The 22,122-nt window shown below is 36.1% G+C and overlaps 1 protein-coding gene across 1 annotated transcript in view; it reads left to right on the forward strand.

Moving 5' to 3' along the window:
* The window catches only part of SLC2A13 (solute carrier family 2 member 13), a 427,342-nt gene that overhangs the window by 202,214 nt on the left and 203,006 nt on the right, over positions 1–22,122 (forward strand). The window lies entirely within an intron of this gene.

Raw genomic sequence — 22,122 nt, forward strand, 5'->3', positions numbered from 1 at the left:
GGCCAGGGATCGAGTGGGAGCAGAGAAGTAGGGAAGACACACAAGTTCCCTGTTTTCTAGTTTTCAGACTAATTCCCAAAGTTATATGTGTGTTGTGGGTGGAGCAGGGTGAATAGTGGGGGGTTCTACCACATTTCATTCATTCAATATTAAACCCATTTTTGATGGTCTATTTTGTACTAGATACATAGCAGTGAATAAAGTAGACATGGTCCTTGGCCCTACAGAGCATACTGGCTGGTGGAGGAAACAACACATTAAATAAACTCACAGTTTAATACAGAATTTCAAATTTTCATAAGGTCTGTGTAGGACTATATCAATGGAGGACTTTTAAGATCCTAGGTGATAGAATGTGGGTTAGAGAAAAGCCAAGATTTTTGCTGAGAATCTGTTTGTTGGGTGAAAAGCTCCTAAATCTTAGAAGCTTTTCCCCCACTACCTGTTGGTTAAAGCTATTCATTAGAAAAATACAAATTATGTAAAATTAAAACTTACCTAGTAAACCATTTGTATTTGGGACTCTTGATATTTTCCTTTATAATTACTTGGGTTATAATGAATTATTCCATGGTAATTTGAGAAGAGTGAATTAGTTAAAATAATGGCTAGGGCCCAGTGACCAATTAGATTAAATTGTAATTTGCTAAGAAACTCCATCTTGAATACATCCACGCTGTTTGTGAATTTGACTTTGATGGTAATTCTTGTTGGACTTCAGCTTCCTGGACTACATTTTTAATATTGGTTCTCTCCTCCTTCCCTCTAACATTTATTTTCACTTTTTCCTCACCTTTATCAGCTCTATTTAGGCCCATCTGTTGATATGGTGCCCAGCATTTTTGTTTCTGGATGTTGCACACCGTGACTTTTCTGAGGCACGTCCACTGTCCTCAGTGTGGTGATGATATGGAATTGTAACAAGGCTAGCACCAAGCTTTCAAATAATGCAATGCAGTAATAACCCTATGTGAAAATCTAATTTATCAACCTAAATTAAAATATGCCCTATTTCTGAAAATATTTTTTGTTTGTTCTACTTAATAAACTGTAGAAGTTGAAATGTTTTTATGAAATCCATCTTTCACCCTAGGTTTGTGTGAACCTGAAATATGAGGTATTTTGAATTCTATTTTTTGCCAAGAAAAGTTCATAGAAAGATCATATGGGAAAATACTGAAAGAGAAATCATCCTTACAATTGTATTATGTAATCTTACCATGTTTAGTTTTCTTTTTTCTCCCTCATGGGATCTTTATTTCTATCTCCATGAATTATTTAATGTTCTGTCTCAGTTAAGGAAATAGATTTACTTCTTGGAATATTTAGTTTTTTCATTCTCTACTGTGAAAAAAAAAATATATGTGGTGTGAGTGTATTTAAGTATCTTTTATTTGTATAACTTATGTTTATATCCTAACCCATACCTTATCATCCTCTTCTATCCTATCATGCATAGGACTTCTAAGACCTTAAAACCATTACATACTTCAGACACTACATTTAACTTTTAGAAGAGGCAATTTTCTGTTATGACTCTGATCACTTAATTTCAAGCATGCAGCTGAATAGATTGTTCTCTATTCACAAGAGAGAAAGAACAGAGCAAATGGAGTTCTGTTTTCCTGATAAATTCCTGGAATATTATTGCACTGCCTCACAGACCAATAAAATATTTCCACATCTGTCAAAATAAAAGGGAGAGTAATGATAGATGAAGATGATGATGATTAATGTGAAGACAGCTCTCTTAAGAAATTCTCATGTGATCTATTCTAAACCCTAGTTATAATGTCAATAATTTTCCATTTTCTGACTAAGAATTTTAATTTTATTAATAAATGGATCCTTCCCACATCATTATTACCACAACCAAAATGTGTATGGGTGAGTAATTAGGTAGGTAGGCAGGTAGGTAGGGAGGGAGAGAGAGAGAAAAAAAAGAGAAAGAAAGAAGACAGCTGGTTTGTCTGGGTTTGATAGCATCTTGCTTCTTTTGAAGAACTTAAAATAAGCTATATTTTGATATGTCTTGATAAACGTAAAATCAGTCCATCTTGGACAGGTGGAAGGTATCAGATTTTTACCTGGGAAGACCAAGAGGTTCAATGGCTTATTTTAAGGTTACACAGAAAATCCTCAGTGAAGAGAAGGAAATCCAGAATTTTAAGCTTTTTATGTCATCTTCAGGTAAAAGGAACTGTGGGTGTGTGAACTTCTTTTGGAGACTCCATACCAGTCCTTTATTTTTAAGCTACTCTTCTTTTAGGTTAATGCTCCCAGCTTCATCTCTTCTTACTCTTCCCTTTTCTACTAACTTAAAGTAGGGGTGGGAAATAGGCAATTATATTGGCTGGGCAGATCATTCTTACCTCTATAACTGCTTTACCTTAATCCCCAGTGGGTCACTTCTTCTATTGTATTTATAAGAGATAATAGAAAATATTTTGGAAAATATGCCCTTGCAATAATAATCTTAATAGGTATCATTATTGAGCATTAATACCAGTACTACTCTAGCATGTATTAGCTCAGTAAATATTAACAGAAAAGGAAAAATAGGACAAAACTCTTAGCCTGTCTAATGGTGTAATTATTTATTATTGTCATGATAAAAACAAAAATGTTTACTGTTTTATATATATATATCTAACACTATAAAATATTTTCATAGACATGATCTCCCTTGTTCTTTATAAAAATCCTGTCAAGTAGGCAGGGCAGTTCTGTTTATTCTCAAGCCAAGGCAGCAAAGGCTTAATGAGTTAAAGTGACTTGTCCACTCACACAATAAGTTTTAGAGCTGAGGGTAGAACCCTCATTTTCTGACTCTAGGTCACCTGGGCTACCCTTCAGTTGTAAAACACCTGAAATGCCCGGGGCTGACTCTTTAAAGCTTGTTTGGGGGTAATATAAGTCAACAAATCAAAGTTAGTGAAATTCACTACCACTCAAGGATAAAAGTCCAAAGCAACTCTGTGCTAAAGTAATTGCATCCATCTCAAGAATCATAAAACTCATCAGACTATTTAATCTACTGGTACCCAGTTGAGGCCTTTGCTTTATACTCTGATCTAGAGTTCTTGGGCAGGCCAGGCTGATGGTATGATATTTGTTAATCATATTTAATTAATTTAATTTCATAAGTGCAATATTTCTGAATCTGTTCCATTCTCATATTTTATCCCAACAAGCTCTCCTAGTGTAAAAAATTACCATGCAATCAGGAAACATGGCACAACAATCAGGCCAGATGGTGGTAAATGCAGAGAATAATAAAGGTGACAGGAAATAAGAAGAAAAGGATAAGGATTTATGCTCTCTTATGTTGTAAGTCTGAACCAGAGGTGATGCTTTACTCTCTCTGAGGTCCTCAGCAGGCAGCATGAGTGGACCAAAATACTAACTCACTAATGTGAGCCTTCTCCTCTCTCTGCATCCTCAGTAGGGCTCAGAACATAATCCAAAAAACTATTGAAAGATAATATGCTTATCTCATTGGAATGTTTCAAGATGAGTGTATTTTAGTCATTTGTGTTAATTGGGTGAAAGTCATTGAATGAATGAGGAAATGTTCAGTTTCATGATTCACTCTTTTGAAAGATGAGATTAGAGTGCTGGGAAGAATATTGACCCAGGAATCAGGATAATTACTTTCAAGATCTGTCTCCACCATGGAACTTTGGGCATGCCAGATAACTGCCTTCATTCTAATTACCTATAAAGTGAAATAGATGGACTTTAATGTACATTTGAACGAGGAAAAATGGAGTTTCAAGTGAAAGTGGAAGCTCAAACATTTGCGTTTGAACTACTTTAAACCTTTCTTGAGTGAAAAGTTATCAGGAGATTGATTTTAATCTAAAAAGAAAAATGTAAGCAATAAAATGGGAGTTTCATAAGAGATGGTGAGAGTATATTTTCTTGAATATTATAATCTTTTGTTTTCTTTTTATAATTCACAAATAATTGTGTCCTGTAATAGGAATCTTAAAACTACATCTGCTAAAGTATTCATTTATTTATTCTTCAACCAGCATTTACTATATTGTTGATAGAGCTTCAGATATTTGGAAACTAAAATTCTTGTCTTTGAGAAGTCTGTATTCTACCTAAGCAGACAGACCAAATAATTATAATGCAGTATTATAAAAAAACAAATTAATATGCTATATGAACACAGAAAAAATGAGTGACTGATTCTACCTCGAAAATAAAGAGGGCACATATAAACGATTTTTTGTTATTTTAAAATTTTTCTTTATATGGAGTCATTTTGGGGGTAGAAACATGGTACATCAGATATTAACACAACCTATGGTGTTAGATCTGAATTTAAATCGAAACCCATCATGCTTGCTAGCTGTGTAAACTCCACAAGCTTCTTAACTTCTCAGAGCCTCAGTGACCTGAAAATCAGGAAGAATATCTCCTGTGGTTCTTGTGATTAAATGAAATATCCTGTATGGTTCAGGCCCAAGAGGGGAACTGAGACTATGTAAATAACTTCCCTTCTGCTCACTGTGTGTTGCAGCTTAGAAATTCCAGAGCATTTGTGGAAAGCAGGGCCATTCCATAGTTGATTCATTCTCTTTGGCCCAAACCTATCCATCAGTCCAGCATTTGAAGCATCCTTTGTAGAAGATAAATTGTTGTAATACCCTTTTTTTCATACTTGTCTCTAATTTTCAATATATAGAAAGAAGTCAAAATAGTGTTTTTCTTCTAACTTATAAATATGGTAGGAGTGTTGTCTGCTTCAGTATTAGATACATTCGTTACCTCTTAAGTCAGAGAGAAAAGACTTCAATGACTTTTATTTTTAATTTTTATTGGAGTATAGTTGTTTTACAGTGTTGTGTTAGGTTCTTGCTGTACAGCAAAGTGAGTCAGTCATACGTGTACATATATCCACTCTTTATTAGATTTCCTTCCCATTTAGGTCACCACAGAACACTGAGTAGAGTTCCCTGTGCTATACAGTAGGTTCTCATTAGTTTTCTATTTTATACATAGTAGTGTATGTATGTCAGTCCCAATCTCCCAACGCATCACATCCCCTCTTCCCTCCTTGGTAACCATAAGTTAGTTCTCTACATCTGTGACTCTATTTCTGCTTTGCAAATAAGTTCATCTGTACCATTTTTCTAGATTCCACATATAAGCGAACCAGAAAAGACCTCAATGACTTTTGAACAATAGGAGCTAATAATGCCTCCTTAGGAAGTGGGGGATCTGTGACTAAGTATACCCTGGGTGGCATGACTTGTGGTTTACATCAAAAGATAGTCAAATTCTTTTGGCATGTTTTCCAAGTCAGATGTGAATTTAAGGTTCTGTGATAATTAATCGAAATTTATCTCCACTGGTTTGTAAAGTATCAGCAACTAAGATTTGGGTTCTTCAGGACATCTTTGGTGATATGAAAATATGGTTTCCTTGACTGCCCTTTCTCTGACTGATATGTTTTGCTGAAAGGTAAGCAGAAGAAATGCTGTTAGATGAGGTGAGAAGATGCTGTTAATGAGTTGAAATAACAGCATGAAATCCAGGGATGTGCCCCAGGAAATAGGCCTGCTGTGTCCCTGAAGCAGAACCTTGCCCCCCAAATCATATGTGAGTTTGAGAGTAACCAGTCCAGTTAGTTCCAGGTACACTATTACAAAATTGTAAAAATGTTCATTCTTTAAACAAATCGGTGGAAGGCAGTCCTCCAGGGACTAGATAAACACAATATGACATAGCCCATCCCCAGGGAACTTTGGTCTTTTCCCTTACCTTTAAAAGGATATACTGTCACCTGTCTTGAAAGGTTGCTTTGAAGATGAAGTGAGGCATGAAATGTCTGCCACACAGGAGGTACTTAGAGGTTGTTGGGGAGTTTGGTTCTACTCTTCTCACACTCACATTTGTTATCCTCTCAGTTAGTCAGGTATCTGGGATGTCCTCACTTGGCCAGCGTTCTCTTTAAAAATTTTCCCTTATTGGCACGTCATAGCATTTCATCTTGAGTCTCCTTCATGACTTTTTCTTCTCAATTTATACTTTAAGGCTGGTGCTCCGCAGGCCTTGGCTTACAACTCTGCTGGGAGATTTTGTTCACTTCCATCGTTTCAATGACCAGCTACATGGAAGAGATGGCTTAGCCTCCATTTCCAGATCAGAACTCCTCTGAGATGCACAGTCATATTCAACTGCTGGGATTTTTATTTGGATATCCTACTCTCATCAATCTCAAGACTGAATCCCTATTGTTTCTCACCAATTCTGCCCCTCCTCCTATTATCGCCATCTCAGTGAAGGGTATGACTAGTGGGTGCCCAAGACTATGGCTGGGGAGCCAAGACATCCAAATCCAGCCAGTCGCAATTTCCTTAATTTTACTCCCTTAACACCTTTTATATCCTTCCTATTCTCTTCATTTTCATTATCTGTCCGAGTTTAGGCCCTGCTTTAGTTAGGGTTCATTGTATTTGCAAGTATTTGAATCTTACTCCAACCTAACTTTAAGAAAAATCAGGGCAGTTTACAGTAGGGGCACAGGGACTGAAGTCAAGAAATACAGCTGCACCTACCAAGAGGCTGTCAACAAAAACATTAATCAGTAGTCAATCTAAGAAAGAAATGGAAAATTTCTTTACTTGGGCCAATCTGAGGATTATAACCTGGGAGACAGTCTCTCAGAGAGCTCTGAGAATCTTCTGAAGAGGTAAAGGGAGAGGCCAGTATATGTGTGATTTTGGTGAAGGGAGTACATGCAACCAGGCACACATCTCGGTAGAAGGTCACTGCTAGTCACTAGGAATAGACATCTTAGTTAATGGTTTTAGTGCTTTTATAGGTATGGGAAGACACAAGAATCAGGTTCATAAAAATTTCTCCTGAAAATATCTAACTATGAGGGGTAGTTCTGTCACTTTTACCTCATCCTGATCTTTGCCTGGAATTCCTTTCTGGGTATATTGTAGGTCAGCGACCGCAGTGATTAATGACTTGATTCTTGTAGAAGTGGTGGGCAACATTCTTTATTTTATAATCCCTTCCCTTTCAGTCTTAATTTTGACCAAGGTTTGGGAGGCATTCGTGACCAGTTTGTCCCACAGTGCTAGGAATGCTCATTCCCAGATCAGGCAAGGACTTCATTGATAGGCCACTCAATGTGCTACTACTGGACTAGGCCCTGTTACCAGTAGCCAAAGCCTCTGGACCACTGCTTTACTAGTCTGTTATGATCCAGGAAATGGTTCCCTCTCATTGCTTCTTCCCATATCTAGAGTTACAGTATTATTACAATCATTGATCTTATAGAACTATATATTTGCTCAATCGTTTCAAGTTACCTAATCATCATTAATTTTATCTGACACTCAGTCATACATTTGGTAATGCAAGAAACAATAATCTTATAAAATAGGCAGAATAGAAGTAACATAGCTAGTAGGTCATAAGTAAGTATTTAAGCTAAGAACTTCCAGTAGGTTTGGCGCAGTATCTCCTCAGGTTGTTTGACTAGTCTGTTCTGCACCAATTGTTATCTTTAAGGGAAATGATAAATTGGCATTGGACATGCATAAAGTTCACCAAAGATGTCTGCACCTACAAGGAAAATAGTGGGTCATTGTGACCCCTTACAGGATTGAGAAAGCAGTGTTACCTTCTAAGGAGCTACATCACTGGTGCCAGAAGGGGGAAAATTGATCTATGTGGTTCAGCCGGTATTTCTCCTATTGGGGAAGTCTGGTTAAGGCATAATGTAGATGTACACTAGAAGGAAGGGTAGAGGCCAAAATGGGCAGAGAAAATTTTTACATTTAAATTTTTTCTTGTCTTGCCTTAAAATACGAATTTTTATTTCATCAGGGCTGAAACCAGAAACACAGCCTCTGTGTCCATGTGATATTGTTTTCTTGTTTCTCTCTGGCTATATGCATTCTCTTCCTTCTTTTTCTTTGAAATCTTTCTCTGGTTTTGCTCATATGTGATCACACTCTGCCACCATAACCTTGGATATACTTCTAAGTTCAAGCATCACAAAAGATTGACTGGAATTGTCTCAGTTGCTAATTCCTAAGAGAGAAAAATCAAAGTGAACCTCCCTTTGTGAGGGAGGATGTGAGGCCAGACAGCTGGGCAATACCATAGGAGGAGGTGCACAGAGAATTTTTCTGCAATAAATCTCATGTCCCTCATTTTATCCTTCTTATCTCTGCATGTGAACTTTCCAAAACAAAGTCAAATCTTATCCTATCTTGACTTAAAATCATTTAATGGTAGCCATAGCATTCAGCAGAGCTCAAAGTCTAGAGCCCTTCATGGTCTGACTTTTGTCCATCTCTGCACCATCCTGTGTCCGACCACTTCTCACATGCTTTTGCCTCCTGCTATATGGAACATCCTCTGCTTTAGGTGATGATTAATTGAAGCCTCAGGGCCTTCATACATCCCGTTCTCCCAACTCAGGTCACATGCCATTTCCCTACACTCAGGAGCTGATTCAGATGATCCTCCTTTAACCTCCTGTAGCACTCTGAGTAGATATCTGTCATAACAGTTATTGTGCTTTATTTGTTTGTGCTTTATTTAACATTTATGCTTTATAAAACTGCAGATTTATTTTTTTATTTCCCCAGAAAGACTAAACAAATAATAAAATTGCCCCCTCTCAAAGTACTCCCCAGGGAGAGCCAGCTAGATTTTTGTTCCTACTGACTCTTTTGTTTTTATTCTGTTCATCACCATGGTCATAGTATGGTGTTATGCTGGATCTGTCTCTGTCTGACTATGTGAGTGTCTTCCTTAACTAGTTTGCGGTTATGACCTCGGGAAAACAAAAGCAATGACATTCAAGATTTGAGAACAGGATTTTTCAAAACCACTGCCAAATGAGTTCTTATCTTTAGAATTAGTGACAAGTTATAATGACATTTCTACTAATTTATAATATTGGTTAGATACTCTTTAGTTTGGGTTTCAACACTGAAGGTCCCATGACAAAAATTCTGAAGACAGAGCTCTTGGTTCCTTCTTAGGGCAACTGAAGAGCTAAGGTAGTGACTTCTATCCACATTTGTGATAGTACTTCCTGTGGCTGATAGAATTGCAGGATTTCAAATGCTATTAAGCTGCTAGATGCAGAGACAAATAGTCTAATGACATGTCATTCATGGCAGGGAGAAAAATGAACAGTGTTCCCTGCTGGAACATCTTCATTTATTTTGATAAGATTATTTTTTACTGGGCAGATTAAAATATACAGAACGAAATATAAGGTGCTCCTGTTTCCATTTCGGTAAAAACACACAGTACCAGAAAATAGAAAACGTATAGAGTATATTTAACTATGTGATTTTTTTTTCTTTTCTTCTTCTTTTTTTTTTTTTTTTTTTTGTGGTACACAGACCTCTCACTGTTGTGTCCTCTCCCGTTGCGGAGCACAGCCTCCGGACGCACAGGCTCCGCGGCCATGGCTCACGGGCCCAGCCGCTCTGCGGCATGTGGGATCTTCCCGGACCGGGGCACGAACCCGTGTCCCCTGCATCGGCAGGCAGACTCTCAACCACTGCACCACCAGGGAAGCCCTAACTATGTGATTTTAACTACAGTTTCCTGCATAGAATTAACAGTCTCCTCCTGGATTCTTTTGATGATCTTCTTCAACTTCCTTAAGGTTCTCCCCTCAGTCACTTGTCATAACTTTGTTGGAGAAGTTTAATTCTGTATCTAAGACTATTTGCAAGGACTAAATTTAGCCCCGAGACATGTTTTCTTTGGAAAGGACAGAATTTTTGCACTTGTTAAATTTCACTCTAAAGTCCAGATTTCAAGGGGACTGCATTGCCTCTTGGAGCCTATGTGTCCTCTCCAGTTCCCCACATTCCCTGCTACTCTCCATGGCTGGGCACCATCAAGATGGTTAAGGTTGTGCCACCTGCCCTAAGAAATCAACATTCAATTAATAGTCTACTTAGAACTTTCGCATGTATGTCCTGTTCAAGGTTGGATAAAAATGAGGGCAGATGATTTAGATTGCTCTGATTTTAGGAATAGCAATATAGTCTAATCATTACAGCAAAGCTGTGGATATTTGTAAAATATTCAGTTTCATCTTCTACCCTCAAGACCTTCATTCCACATTAAAAAAATTTTTTTGAGACTAAGTGGATGAGACTACCATTTGCCAACACTTTACAATCATTTTTATCAACTAAGAGGGAATTGCTGTAGGTGACGTCGGAATCAGATCTATCTAACAGTGTTGTTAGAATTAAATGAGATACCATATTTAATGTACTCTAAGGTGACTAACTTATAGCAGCTCATTATTTATTACATTATTGTTTTATTTGGCATCAGACAGATCTGGAGTCAAATTTTACCATGTTTCCTGACCAGTTGTGCTACCTTGAATGACTTACACAGCCACTCGAAGTCTCAGCTTTCTTATTTACAAATGGGATATAATCTATCTTCCAGGGTGGTTGTGTTTTCCTTCATTCTTACCCATCTCAGTGAGTAGTGCTCCCATCTATCCAGTTGCTCAGGTCCAAAACCCAGGAATCATTGTTGATTTTCTTCTCTGTTTACTTCCCAGTCTAGTTCTCCAGTAAGTCTTAGCCCCAAAACCATGATTTTCGAACTGTGCAGAGGCATGAGACACTCCTTACAGGGGAGCCGAGGGATATTTTAAATTAAATGTGTGAGGGAAACACTACATGCTCAGACTACCAGTATTAAGTAGTTTTACTTTAATAAACAGAACCATTAGGTATTTCTTTTGGCTTAGCGGTGCTGAAAAAAATTACTCAGACACGAAGGGCTCCATGAAGCAAACAAGCTTGGGAACTTCAGCTCTATGGTGTAGTGTATATCCTTCCCCTTATCTGCATCTCCACTACTACCAGCCACACTAGCCACTATTGTCTCATTTATTGCAATTGTCAGTCTCCTAACTGGTCTTTCTGTTTCCATGTTTACCCTCCATAAACCATTCATTCTCCACAGAGCAGCCAGAATTAAGATCTTAACTCTCCATTACTCAGAAACTTCTGGTAGCTTTCCATCACACTTAAAATCAGCCCAGCTTTTCACCATGTTCCTGTGACTCTGCTCTTTGGGCCCACATCTTGTTTACCATCCTCATCTCCTGCTACTCACCCCAGCACTCACCAGGTTTCAAGCACAATGGCTTTTTTCCTTTCATTTGTTTCTCAAACTCTCTATGTTTGTTCCCACCTTAGATACTTTGTAGTTGCTTTTCCTTCTGCCTGGAAAGATCTTTCTCTAGATCTTCCGAGTGGCTGGTTCCTTGTCACTTGTGTCTGAATTTAAATGTCAACTCCTCAGATAGGCCTTGACCCTATTTGACCTCCTCCCTTCACTGATATCTCTCTCCATTTATTTTCTTCATAGTATTTATCACTGCCTAAAATTATGCTCTTTGTTTACTTGTTTGTTAATAAGCTCATGAGAGTAGAGCCCTCATCTGTCTTATTCACCTTTAAATTTTGCTCAGCATACAGTAGACACTCAGAAAATATTGGTAGCATTGGAAATGTGGACAAATGCTTCTTCTGTTTCCCTTCTTTAGAACCAAATGATGTCACTGATGATCATGTGCCCTTTGCTGTTTCTTTATAGTAAAGTCTTGGTGAAGTTTTGAAAGATGGGGAACCTAAGTGTCTTGGGGGGTCACATGTTGGAGCATTTATTTATTTTGCTTTAATGGTCAAAAAATGTAGTCATACTGCACTCTACCTTTATTTGAAGTGCCTGACTTTTCTAAATCCTTAGTAAATTTATTAAACAACTGAGAAAAAATACCTTTTCTATTTTCCTCTTTACCCAAATCTCTGAATTGGCAAACCTCGTAGTTGGAGAAGTATTGGAGTAATATATAGTAAAATCAAAATCATTCCTGTATATCCCTCATTCCATTAAAACACAGAACTGAAAACAGCATGGAAGAAAGGTATTTATATAGCATTTGGGTTTATCCCAAATGAACGAACTGGATTGCCAAATTGTATTGCACAGGGTCAGTTCAGTGAGATGAATCTTTGCAACAATCAGTAAAGAGAAGAATAGCTTCATGAGTAACAAAATGAGGACTCCATTATTGGACCTCAATAAAACTATACTATAATAATACAGAATAATATACAATAAATTAAATCTATAATAACATTTTTATAATTAGGGTAAAATACAAACAAGTAAATTCAGATAAGTATTTAAAATTGTAGGTATTTATGTTCTGGCTGTTTGTTTTGTGGGAGAGTATTTCTTTCTTTCACTAATCTTTACAGAGTGTACCTCAAACTTACTAATTGGTTATCTTCTAAGGATTTAAAATTCAGTTGGAAATTTCCCAGTGGTTAACTATGTGGCTATGTTAAACTGTTATACAAAATTCCCTTATGCCTTACCATATCTGAAGTGCTGAAACAATCATATCATTGCTGTTGTAGGAAAACTTCCAAGTTGCAACTCAAGATTCCAAGTGTATTTTCCCTAGCCCCAGAATTCCTGTAGCACCAGTTCCAGATGGGAGTAGAATGAAAGAACACAGATGGTCAGGAGGCCCAGGTACAGGTGTGGGTGTAGGTAGGTACCAGACCCTGTCAGCAGGAGAATGGGTGCACAGGAGAGGGAGTGGCAACAGCAAAGGCATTGGCAAGGGCAGCTGGTTGTAGTGATGAGAACTCTGGTTATTGTAGGGTGTTTGTCTTGCCCCTGGTAGGGGAGGAAGGAAGTAGATGAGGTGAAAGGGGCACAAGATCATTCCCATGTATCAATTGTTAGTATGTTTGTATATAAATGGTTATCTCTAATATGGATATATTAGTTGATAATTCAAATGATTTCTAAAACCAAAAAATCTGAAACGATTAGGGCTTCTCAACATGGATCATATAGTAATCGTTTGTTCCCACATGTTCATTAGAAAGCCAATTTATGAATTAATTTGGTTATTAAAATTATACTGGTAACTTAGGTTCCATGTACACAATGTTTCAACAACCAGGTGAAAAATATTGGTTAGCTGGTTATTTTGATAGTAGAATATGAATCAAATGGCTTGACTAATTTGAAGATTGATCTATTAAAGCACAGTAAAACAAGTTTTCCTATTTTCCTGATTTTAAAGTTTTTTCAATAAACAATAAACCATGCTCTTGAATCTGGGTCATTTATGTGGTGGGTTAAAAAAGTCACAGGCTCATTTTAACGTTATTCGTATTTTATATTTTGAGTTTAATTTTTATTGTGGTATTACATATACAAGAGTCAAGGTAGTATAAGGTTTACCATGAAAAGCAGTTGTCCCTGTCCCTCATCCTCTACTTCAAGTTCTACTCTCCAAGGACAGTTACTTTCACTTCTTTTAGGTACTTCTCTCCATATTAACACTATCTGTATTTCTAAGTAAATAATATTTATATAATTTTTAATGATTTCAATGTTTGCAATTCTGTATTGACCTTCCATTACAGAAGATACTTCTTCCAACCACCTCCATTCACATTCACATTCACACAATTCCGCCCACCTTTATAATTATATCTCAAGTTTTGGGATTAACTAATGTTCACTGTTTTCAACATTGTGACTACAGAAATGTTGTTTCCAACTGAGCAACTCAGTGCGCTGTGAGTATGTGTACTTCCATTGTGCTGCACATCTTCTGTTTGCTACTCAGGTGACACCTCCATCTTTCTCTACCTTACTCTGCCTGAGCCTGGCCTGGTGAACTGATTGATACATGCGTACCAACATTTTTTCCTCCCCTATTGTAAATAATTGCCTCCTCCTTTAATTTGCTCAGTGTTCTGTGTACCCCTCATTAATCCTTTCTGCACACTCCTCAGTGGAACTGCGAAACCCCTCTCTCGTTGGTTAAACCTAATAAGAAACATTAAGAAATCCGTCCTTGTACTTCTGCTTCCCCATGCCTTGCCTTCCTTGCTGACCCTCCTCCTGGAGCCTCCATTATCCTGCCTGCCCCATCCCCCTATCAGGATGCTGTCCAGGCACAGCTGTAGGAATTCTCTTTACTTCTCTTCTCATTAGCTTCCCTGTTTCCTGGATCCCATTTCCTCTCTTTAGCCTTACAGTGCAGTAGTTGACTAACAGTAGTTAGTAGTTGATTAACAAAAATAAACAACTATTTCACTATAAAAATTAGTTCTGTACTTAGTATATCTTCAAAAATTTTAAGATTTAAAAATCTTAACTCTCATCATCTGTATAGTAGAGAATCTAGGATTTTAGTTCTATTTTATGTATTGCTCATTTATTAGAGGAAGCACTCTTGGTACCACCACTCACACAGAAAGTGTAGTCAGAGCCTGAATGAAGGATTGGCAGGCTCTCAAATTAAATCAGTAAATTTACATATTAGAAATAGCATTGTAAATCAACTATACTTCAATTAAAAAAAGAGAAAGAAATAGCATGGATTTACTTTATAGGCTTTTTTAGTCTAAGATTTTTTACTCGAATTAGTAAGCGGAAACTGGGCAAAAGCATATCAAAACTTAGTGCTTAGTGACACTTAGTGCTCTGTGACATGAAATTTTTTTTTCTTTTTGCGGTACGTGGGCCTCTCACTGTTGTGGCCTCTCCCGTTGCGGAGCACAGGCTCCGGATGTGCAGGCTCAGCAGCCGTGGCTCACGGGCCTAGCCGCTCCGCGGCATGTGGAATCTTCCCCAACCGGGACACGAACCCGTGTCCCCTGCATCGGCAGGCGGACTCTCAACCACTGTGCCACCAGGGAAGCCCTAAGTTTTTTTTCTGACGTGTGAAATATCATTCTTTGATCTTTGAAATAGATGTTGTGTTAAAACATTGTTTCCCTTTTAGAAATAATGTTGCTATAGGAGAGAATCAAAATGAAGTAATGTAAGTAATAAATTCTTAAACATATACCAGGCTCTTGTTACTGGAAATTTAATTCATTTTTCAACAATATATGCATTTGATACTAAGCTTACAATTACACATATGTTTTAATTTATACTTTAATGTTTGTGTCCAATTAACTTGAAGTTTAATTTATTTAATTACTTATTTCAGGGACTTCAAGAGTATGTACTGTTTATTTTTGTATTCCACACTTCCATAGGAGCTTAATAAATGTTGAAATAAGACAGTCATGTTTTGTATACCAGCACAGTGCTTTGAACATACTGAAGCTTAATAAATTCATCAAATTAAAGCATATCCTTTAGCTTTTCTGAATGTCCCTTAAAATAAAAATTTTGAATATGAAACAAAATTTAGCCAAGTTTCTATAGCATTGCATATTGATTTTGAAAAACAGCTTTGAGGGTAACAATAGCAAATGCAATATTCTTTTCTTGTTAGGTATTAGTTTTTTAGAAAAGATACATTCTAATTAGATGTAGGCCAGATATAATGAATATGCTTCTTTGAAATATAAAACATTTATTAACTTTAATAGCCCATGACATCCTGAACTAACTTATAGTATATTAAAGATTTTATATTTTAAATGACATTTGGGGGAGAAAAAGGCAAGGATATGCTTTGATTAATATGTTTATACTTTTTCCACGAAACTTTTTAATTCATATGCCTCACCAGTTTTCAATTAGTTTACTCTGTACATTGATCATTATTCTGTATATACCTAGAAGAAAATATTAAACTCTATAAGTATTTTGGTATCATGGATCAAAGGTAGAAGTAAACTTGTGAAATTCAAGATTTTAAAAAATTCTATAAAATGCACAAAATGTAATGGAGCATTTCATAAAGAGAATGAGAGAAACATTATTTCTCGACTCAGAAGCACCACACCATTTGATTTTAATGCAAGAACTATAGATATTTGGCTGACAGGAATGTTATCTCTTTAAAATGCTTAGTGCACAATCTATTACTGTTTAATTTGTATGTGAACAAACTAAATGCGTTGGTTCTAAAGATACTATTAATTATGTACCGACACCTTGATGGATTGCTCCATCAGCTGAGCAGCCTTTCTCAATCAAATAGCATCAGGAAGAGAATTTTCTCTATAAATGAAACCTATAAAAATTCTTCACATTTAAAGTTAGAGCTGTATACAGTTTATAAAATTGTAAAGATTTGTTATCTATTGAAATGATGATATGGCTGTTAAAATACCAGGGAAAGATATGTCAAAATACTTAAGAGCAGTTTACAAAACAATATTACATGTCTCACTCATTTATTATAGAATGTTGAGCATGCAATTCATCTCTCGGCTCCCACTTTTATAAATGTCAGAACCATATAAATATGTTTGAATTTTTGAAATTCCTCATCAGAAAAATATCTATAATGTTTCCTGAGAGCACTCGTTATGACATATGTCTTTGAAACTTCCCAAGCCTCTAAACCTGAAATGTACATGTAGGATATTCTTAAAAACTGACTAAAGGGGTATTATTCACTTCCTCAAAATAGTTATCAGTCACAATCTCCCTTGTCTTTGAGTGGAAAGAATTACTTAAATAAAAAGGATTACTGTTATTCACATATTTTAATGACTGAGGATGAATTTATTGTGTTTTGAGGGACATTTTATTTCTCACTGCTTTAATGTTCTACACATTATTTGAATTTTTCCAATAAATTCCAAACAACCTTTTTTCAGTATTATAAATATTTACATTTATAAATATTTAACCAACCAAATAAAGAAGTGCATCAAATCCATGCCCAGTTGAAGCAATAGGCTCCTTTTGTATTTTGGAATTTATCCCTTTCATAAAGGACTGCATAGGATATCGTAACAATTAGGTGAGAGTCACTAAAGAAATTAATGTGGTTAACTTAAATAAAATAGGAAAATTATTTATTTTTTATTAAACTCTGTACTGCTATGAAAGATTGGTAAATATTGATGTAACTTAAATGTGCTATTAGTTGATTTGGTTTTAAATGCTTTAGACAGTTTTTTTCATATTCAATTAATTTATCATTCATCTTTCCATGTAATAAAACTGAAGCATCTTAGAGGGAAAGAAATATGCATTTTATTTTATTTTATTAAATCATTGAATCCTCCATGTTAAGAATCTAATTAAAATGCAGCTTTTCTAAAGTAATGGTTGTTTTGGTTTTGTTTTCATTAATTATTTCATAGGCAACCCCAGAATGACCCAGATGTTGGGAGTCATTAGATAAAAATTTTAAAGCATCGGTTATAACTATGCTTCAAGAGATGTAAGATGATATGTTTGTAATGAATGAAAAGATAGGGAATCTCAAGAAACTATGAAGAATAACCAAATGCAAATTTTATAGTTGAAAAATAAAGTACCAGAAGTAAAGTGTTTACTAGATGGCTTTAATATCAGAATGAAGACAATAAAAACCTGAAGAAGAGAAAGAAAAAGTTTTTTTTTGAGTAAAGATAACCTCAGATTATGTGAGGCAATTTCAGAAGAAAAATGGAGTCCCAGATGGAGAGAGTGAGATAATGGAGCAGGAAAAAGAAATAGAAAAAGTACTGGCAGAAAAGCCTCTGAAATTTGTTAGGAGATACCAATTTACAGATTTATGGACTCAACAATCTGTTTTTTGTTATTTAGTTTTAAGAGTATTCTATGTATTGTGGCTATTAATTTCTTATAGGATATATGATTTGCAAAATTTTCTCCCATTCTGTGGGCTACTTTGTTACTCTGTTGATATTGTATTTTTTTTCTTTTTTTTTTTTTGCGGTACGCGGGCCTCTCACCGCTGTGGCCTCTCCCATTGAGGAGCACAGGCTCCGGACGCACAGGCCCAGCAGCCATGGCCCACGGGCCCAGCCGCTCCGCGGTATGTGGGATCCTCCCGGACTGGGGCACGAACCCGTGTACCCTGCATCGGCAGGTGGACTCTCAACCACTGTGCCACCAGGGAAGCCCTGATATTGTCTTTTGATGTACAATTTTTTTTTAAATTTTTAAGAAGTCTAATTTGTGTATTTTTTTCTTTTTTTGCCTGTGTCTCTGGTGTTATATATAAGAAATCATTTCATGAAGTTTTTGTCCTGTGTTTTCTTCTAAGAGTTTTATAATTTTAGGTCTTACATTTAGATTTTTGATCCATATTGAGTTAATTTTTGAATGTGGTGTTAGGTAAGGATCCAATTCCTTTCTTTTGCATTTAGATATCCAGTTTTCCCAGAACCATTTGTTGAAAAGACTGTTAAAATTCCATATGAATTTTCTATCTCTATTTCTGTAAAAAACATCCCTGAGACTTTTGTAGGAATTGCACTGAATCTGGGGAACACTTCGGATAGTATTGACATCTTAGCAATATTAAGTCCTCCAATCCATGAACATGGGATGTGTTTCCATGTATTTATGTCTTCCTTAATTTCTTTTAGAAAAAATTGTAGTTTTCATTGTATGAGTCTTTCACCTCCTTGCTTAAGTTAATTTCTAAGTATTTTATTCTTTTTGATGCTGTTGTACATGGAATTATTTTCTTTATTTCCTTTGAGATTGTTCATTGTCATTGTATAGAAATGCAACTGATTTTTGTCTGTTGGCTTTATATCCTGCTACTTTGCTGAATTTCTTTATTACTTCTGGCAGAATTTTTATAGAAACTTTAGGGGTTTTGGTGTAGAAGACCATCTTACCTGCTAACAGAGATCATTTTAGTTCTCCTTTATTTGTCTTGCCTAATTGCTCTGGCTAGAACTTCTAATACTATGCTGAATCGAAGTGCAAAATGGCCATCCTTGTCTTGTTCCTGATCTTGGAGGAAAAGCTTTTAGTCTTTCACCATTGAGTATAATGTTTACTATGGGTTTTTCTTTTTTTTTTTTTCTTGCGGTATGCAGGCCTCTCACTGTTGTGGCCTCTCCCATTGCGGAGCACAGGCTCCGGATGCGCAGGCTCAGCAGCCATGGCTCACGGGCCCAGCCGCTGCACGGCATGTGGGATCTTCCCGGACCGGGGCACGAACCCATGTCCCCTGCATTGGCAGGCGGACCCTCAACCACTGCGCCACCAGGGAAGCCCATATGGGTTTTTCTTATATTGCTTTTACTATGTTGAGATAGGTTTCTTCTATTCCTGGTTTGTTGACTGTCTTTATCACAGAAGGGTGTTGAATTTTATCAAATGCTTTTTCTGCATCAATTAAGATGTGATCATGTGATTTTTTCCTTTTGTTGATATGACATATTGCATTGATTGATTTTCATATGTTGAACCATCCTTACATTCCCATAATAAATCCCACTTGTTCATGATGTATAATCCTTTTAATATACTGCTAAATTCAGTTTGCTAGTTTGTTCATAAAGAATGTTGGTCTTTAATTTTATAATATCTGTCTGGCTTTGGTGTCTGGGTAATGCTGGCCTCATTGAATGAGTTAGAAACTGTCCCTTCCTCTTCAGTTTTTTGGAAAAGTTTGGAAAGGGTTGATAATAGTTGTTTAAATGTTTGAGAATTCACCAGTGAAGCCATCTAATCCAGGGCTTTTCTTTGCTGGAAGATTTTTGACTACTGATTCAAACACCTTAATAGTTGTAGGATTATTCAGATATTCTGTTTCTTCATAATTTAGTCTTAGTAAGTTTTGTGTTTCTTGGAATTACGTGTAGTCCATTACGTGTAGGTTATCCAATTTATTGGATATAATTATTCATAGTACTCTACTCTCTTATAATCCTTTTTATTTCTGTAGTATCTGTAGTAATGTCCCCACTTTCATTTCTGATGTTAGTACTTGAGTCTTCTCTTTTTTATTTAGTCCATCTAGCTAAAGACTTGTCAAATTTATTGATCCTTTCAAAGAACCAACTTCTTTTTCTTAATTCTTCTAGTGCTTTTTTGTTTTTTAATTTACTTTTGGCTGCATTGGGTCTTGTTGCTGTGTGCAGGCTTTTCTCTAGTTGTGGCGAGTGGAGGCTACTCTTCGTTGCAGTGCACGGGCTTCTCATTACGGTGACTTCTCTTGTTGCAGAGCACGGGCTCTAGGCACACAGGCTTCAGCAGTTGTGGCATGTGGGCTCAGTAGTTGTGGCTCGCAGGCTCTAGAGTGCAGGCTCAGTAGTTGTGGCACACAGGCTTAGTTGCTCCATGGCATGTGGGATCTTCCTGGACCAGGGCTTGAACCCATATTCCCTGCATTGGCAGGCAGATTCTTAACCTCTGCAGCACCGGGGAAGTCCAAAACCAACTTTTGACTGCATTATTTTTCTTTTCTTTACTTTGTTTACCTCTAATCTCAGTTATTTCCTTCCTACTGCTAGCTTTGGGTTTAGTTTATTCCTCTTTTTCTAGTTCCTTAAATTGTAAAGTTAGGTTGTTGATTTGAGATCTCTCTTATTTTTTAATATAAGGGCTTACAGCTATAAATTTTCCCCTTAACACTGCTTTTGCTGCATCCCATAAGTTGTTATATTGTGTTTTTGTTTTTATTAGTCTTTACATATTTTCCAATTTCCATTGTGATTTTTCTTTTTTGATCTATTGATTGTTTAAGATTATATTGTTTAATTTCCACAAATTTGTGAATTTTTCAGTTTTACTTCTGTTATTGATTTCTAACTTCATCCCGTTGTGGTCAGAGAAGATACTTTATATGATATGTATTTTTAAATCTATTGAGAATTTAATTAATGGCCTAAAAACACATGGTCTGTTTTGGAAAACGTTCTGTGTGCACTTAAGGAGACTATTTTGTGTATGTCTGTTAGGTCTAGTTGTGTTAAGTTCTGTTTCCTTACTTATCTTCTGTCTGGCTGTTCCATTATTAAGAGGAAGCTATTGAAGTCTCCTGATCAGAGTGTAACAAGGTTTCTGAAGGTTCTTCTTGAGAAAGATGAAAATCAGTAATCATAGCGATTGCTGAAGTATCACAGTACTTGTATTCAAGCAACACTTATTTTACTTGATAAAAGCTCCAAAGCACAGGAGTAATAATTGTGGCAATTTGGATATACCAAAGAATGGTCATAAACTGCTTCCTTTAAGTGGAAAGGTGAAAGTTCTTGACTTAATAAGGAAAGAAAAATGTCCTTTGCCAAGGTTGCTAAGATCTATGGTAAGAATGAATCTTCTATCCATGAAATTGTGAAGAGAGAAAGAAATTTATGCTAGTTTTGCTTTCACACCTTAAACTGCAGAAGTTATGGCCTCAATGTGTGATGAGTGCTTAGTTAAGATGAAAAGGCATTGAATTTATACAATGAGATATTTTGAGAGAAGGAGGGGAGACCACATTCACATAACTTTTATTATAGTATATTGTTATAATTGTTCTATTTTATTGTTATTAATCTCTTACTGTGACTGATTTATAAATTAAACTTTATCATAGTTATGTTTGGAAAAAAATGTAATATATGTAGGGTTTGGCACTATCTGTGGTTTCAGGCATCCAATGGGAGTCTTGGAACGTATCCCCCATGGATAAGGGGGGACTATTGTAACAGTATTGGGAGGATAGGAATATGAGCAAGGTGTTTGTGTGGATGGTAGTAGGAATAGTAACAGGGTGCTAAATCCCTATGATTAAGGGAATAATGGATAGGAATTGCTAAAAACTTTTTATCAAAAAACATCAACATACAGACAGATAGAGAAGTAAATAACAACTGAAAGTAAAGTGGCAATGACCTCAGAAATGAGTTAGAAGTGATATAGGGAACTAGTATTATTAGATAACTTGTGTAAGTTTTTTAATAATAAAAACCAAAATAATTTATCTAAAAGAAATTAAGCCACGAAAAATTATAAAATTTCCAAACCATAGCTTGTAGACTTTTGAATATTTCTTTACCCTTATCTCAAAAATACTTCTCTTGTTTAATTTTTTTAAATATATGAACGAAAAGTACTAATGTGCTGTCATTGTACATGCTCAGCTGGTATAAGTAAATTTGGTCATTGACATGTATTACTATGGCTACTTTCTTTTTTTAAAGATTGACATTCAGTGGTAAAAGATAAATGACAGAAGTTGAAAGATTGAAGTAAAATACACTCATTCAGCTCATCTTATTACTTTCTGACTTGTTTTAGGTCGATATTACAAATGCAAATAATATATCTATCTATATCTATATCTATATATGAAAGCTGGGGCTTCCCTGGTGGCGCAGTGGTTGAGAG

This window comes from Stenella coeruleoalba, assembly GCF_951394435.1.
Source record: "Stenella coeruleoalba genome assembly, chromosome: 11".
NCBI classification, from domain to species: domain Eukaryota; kingdom Metazoa; phylum Chordata; class Mammalia; order Artiodactyla; family Delphinidae; genus Stenella; species Stenella coeruleoalba.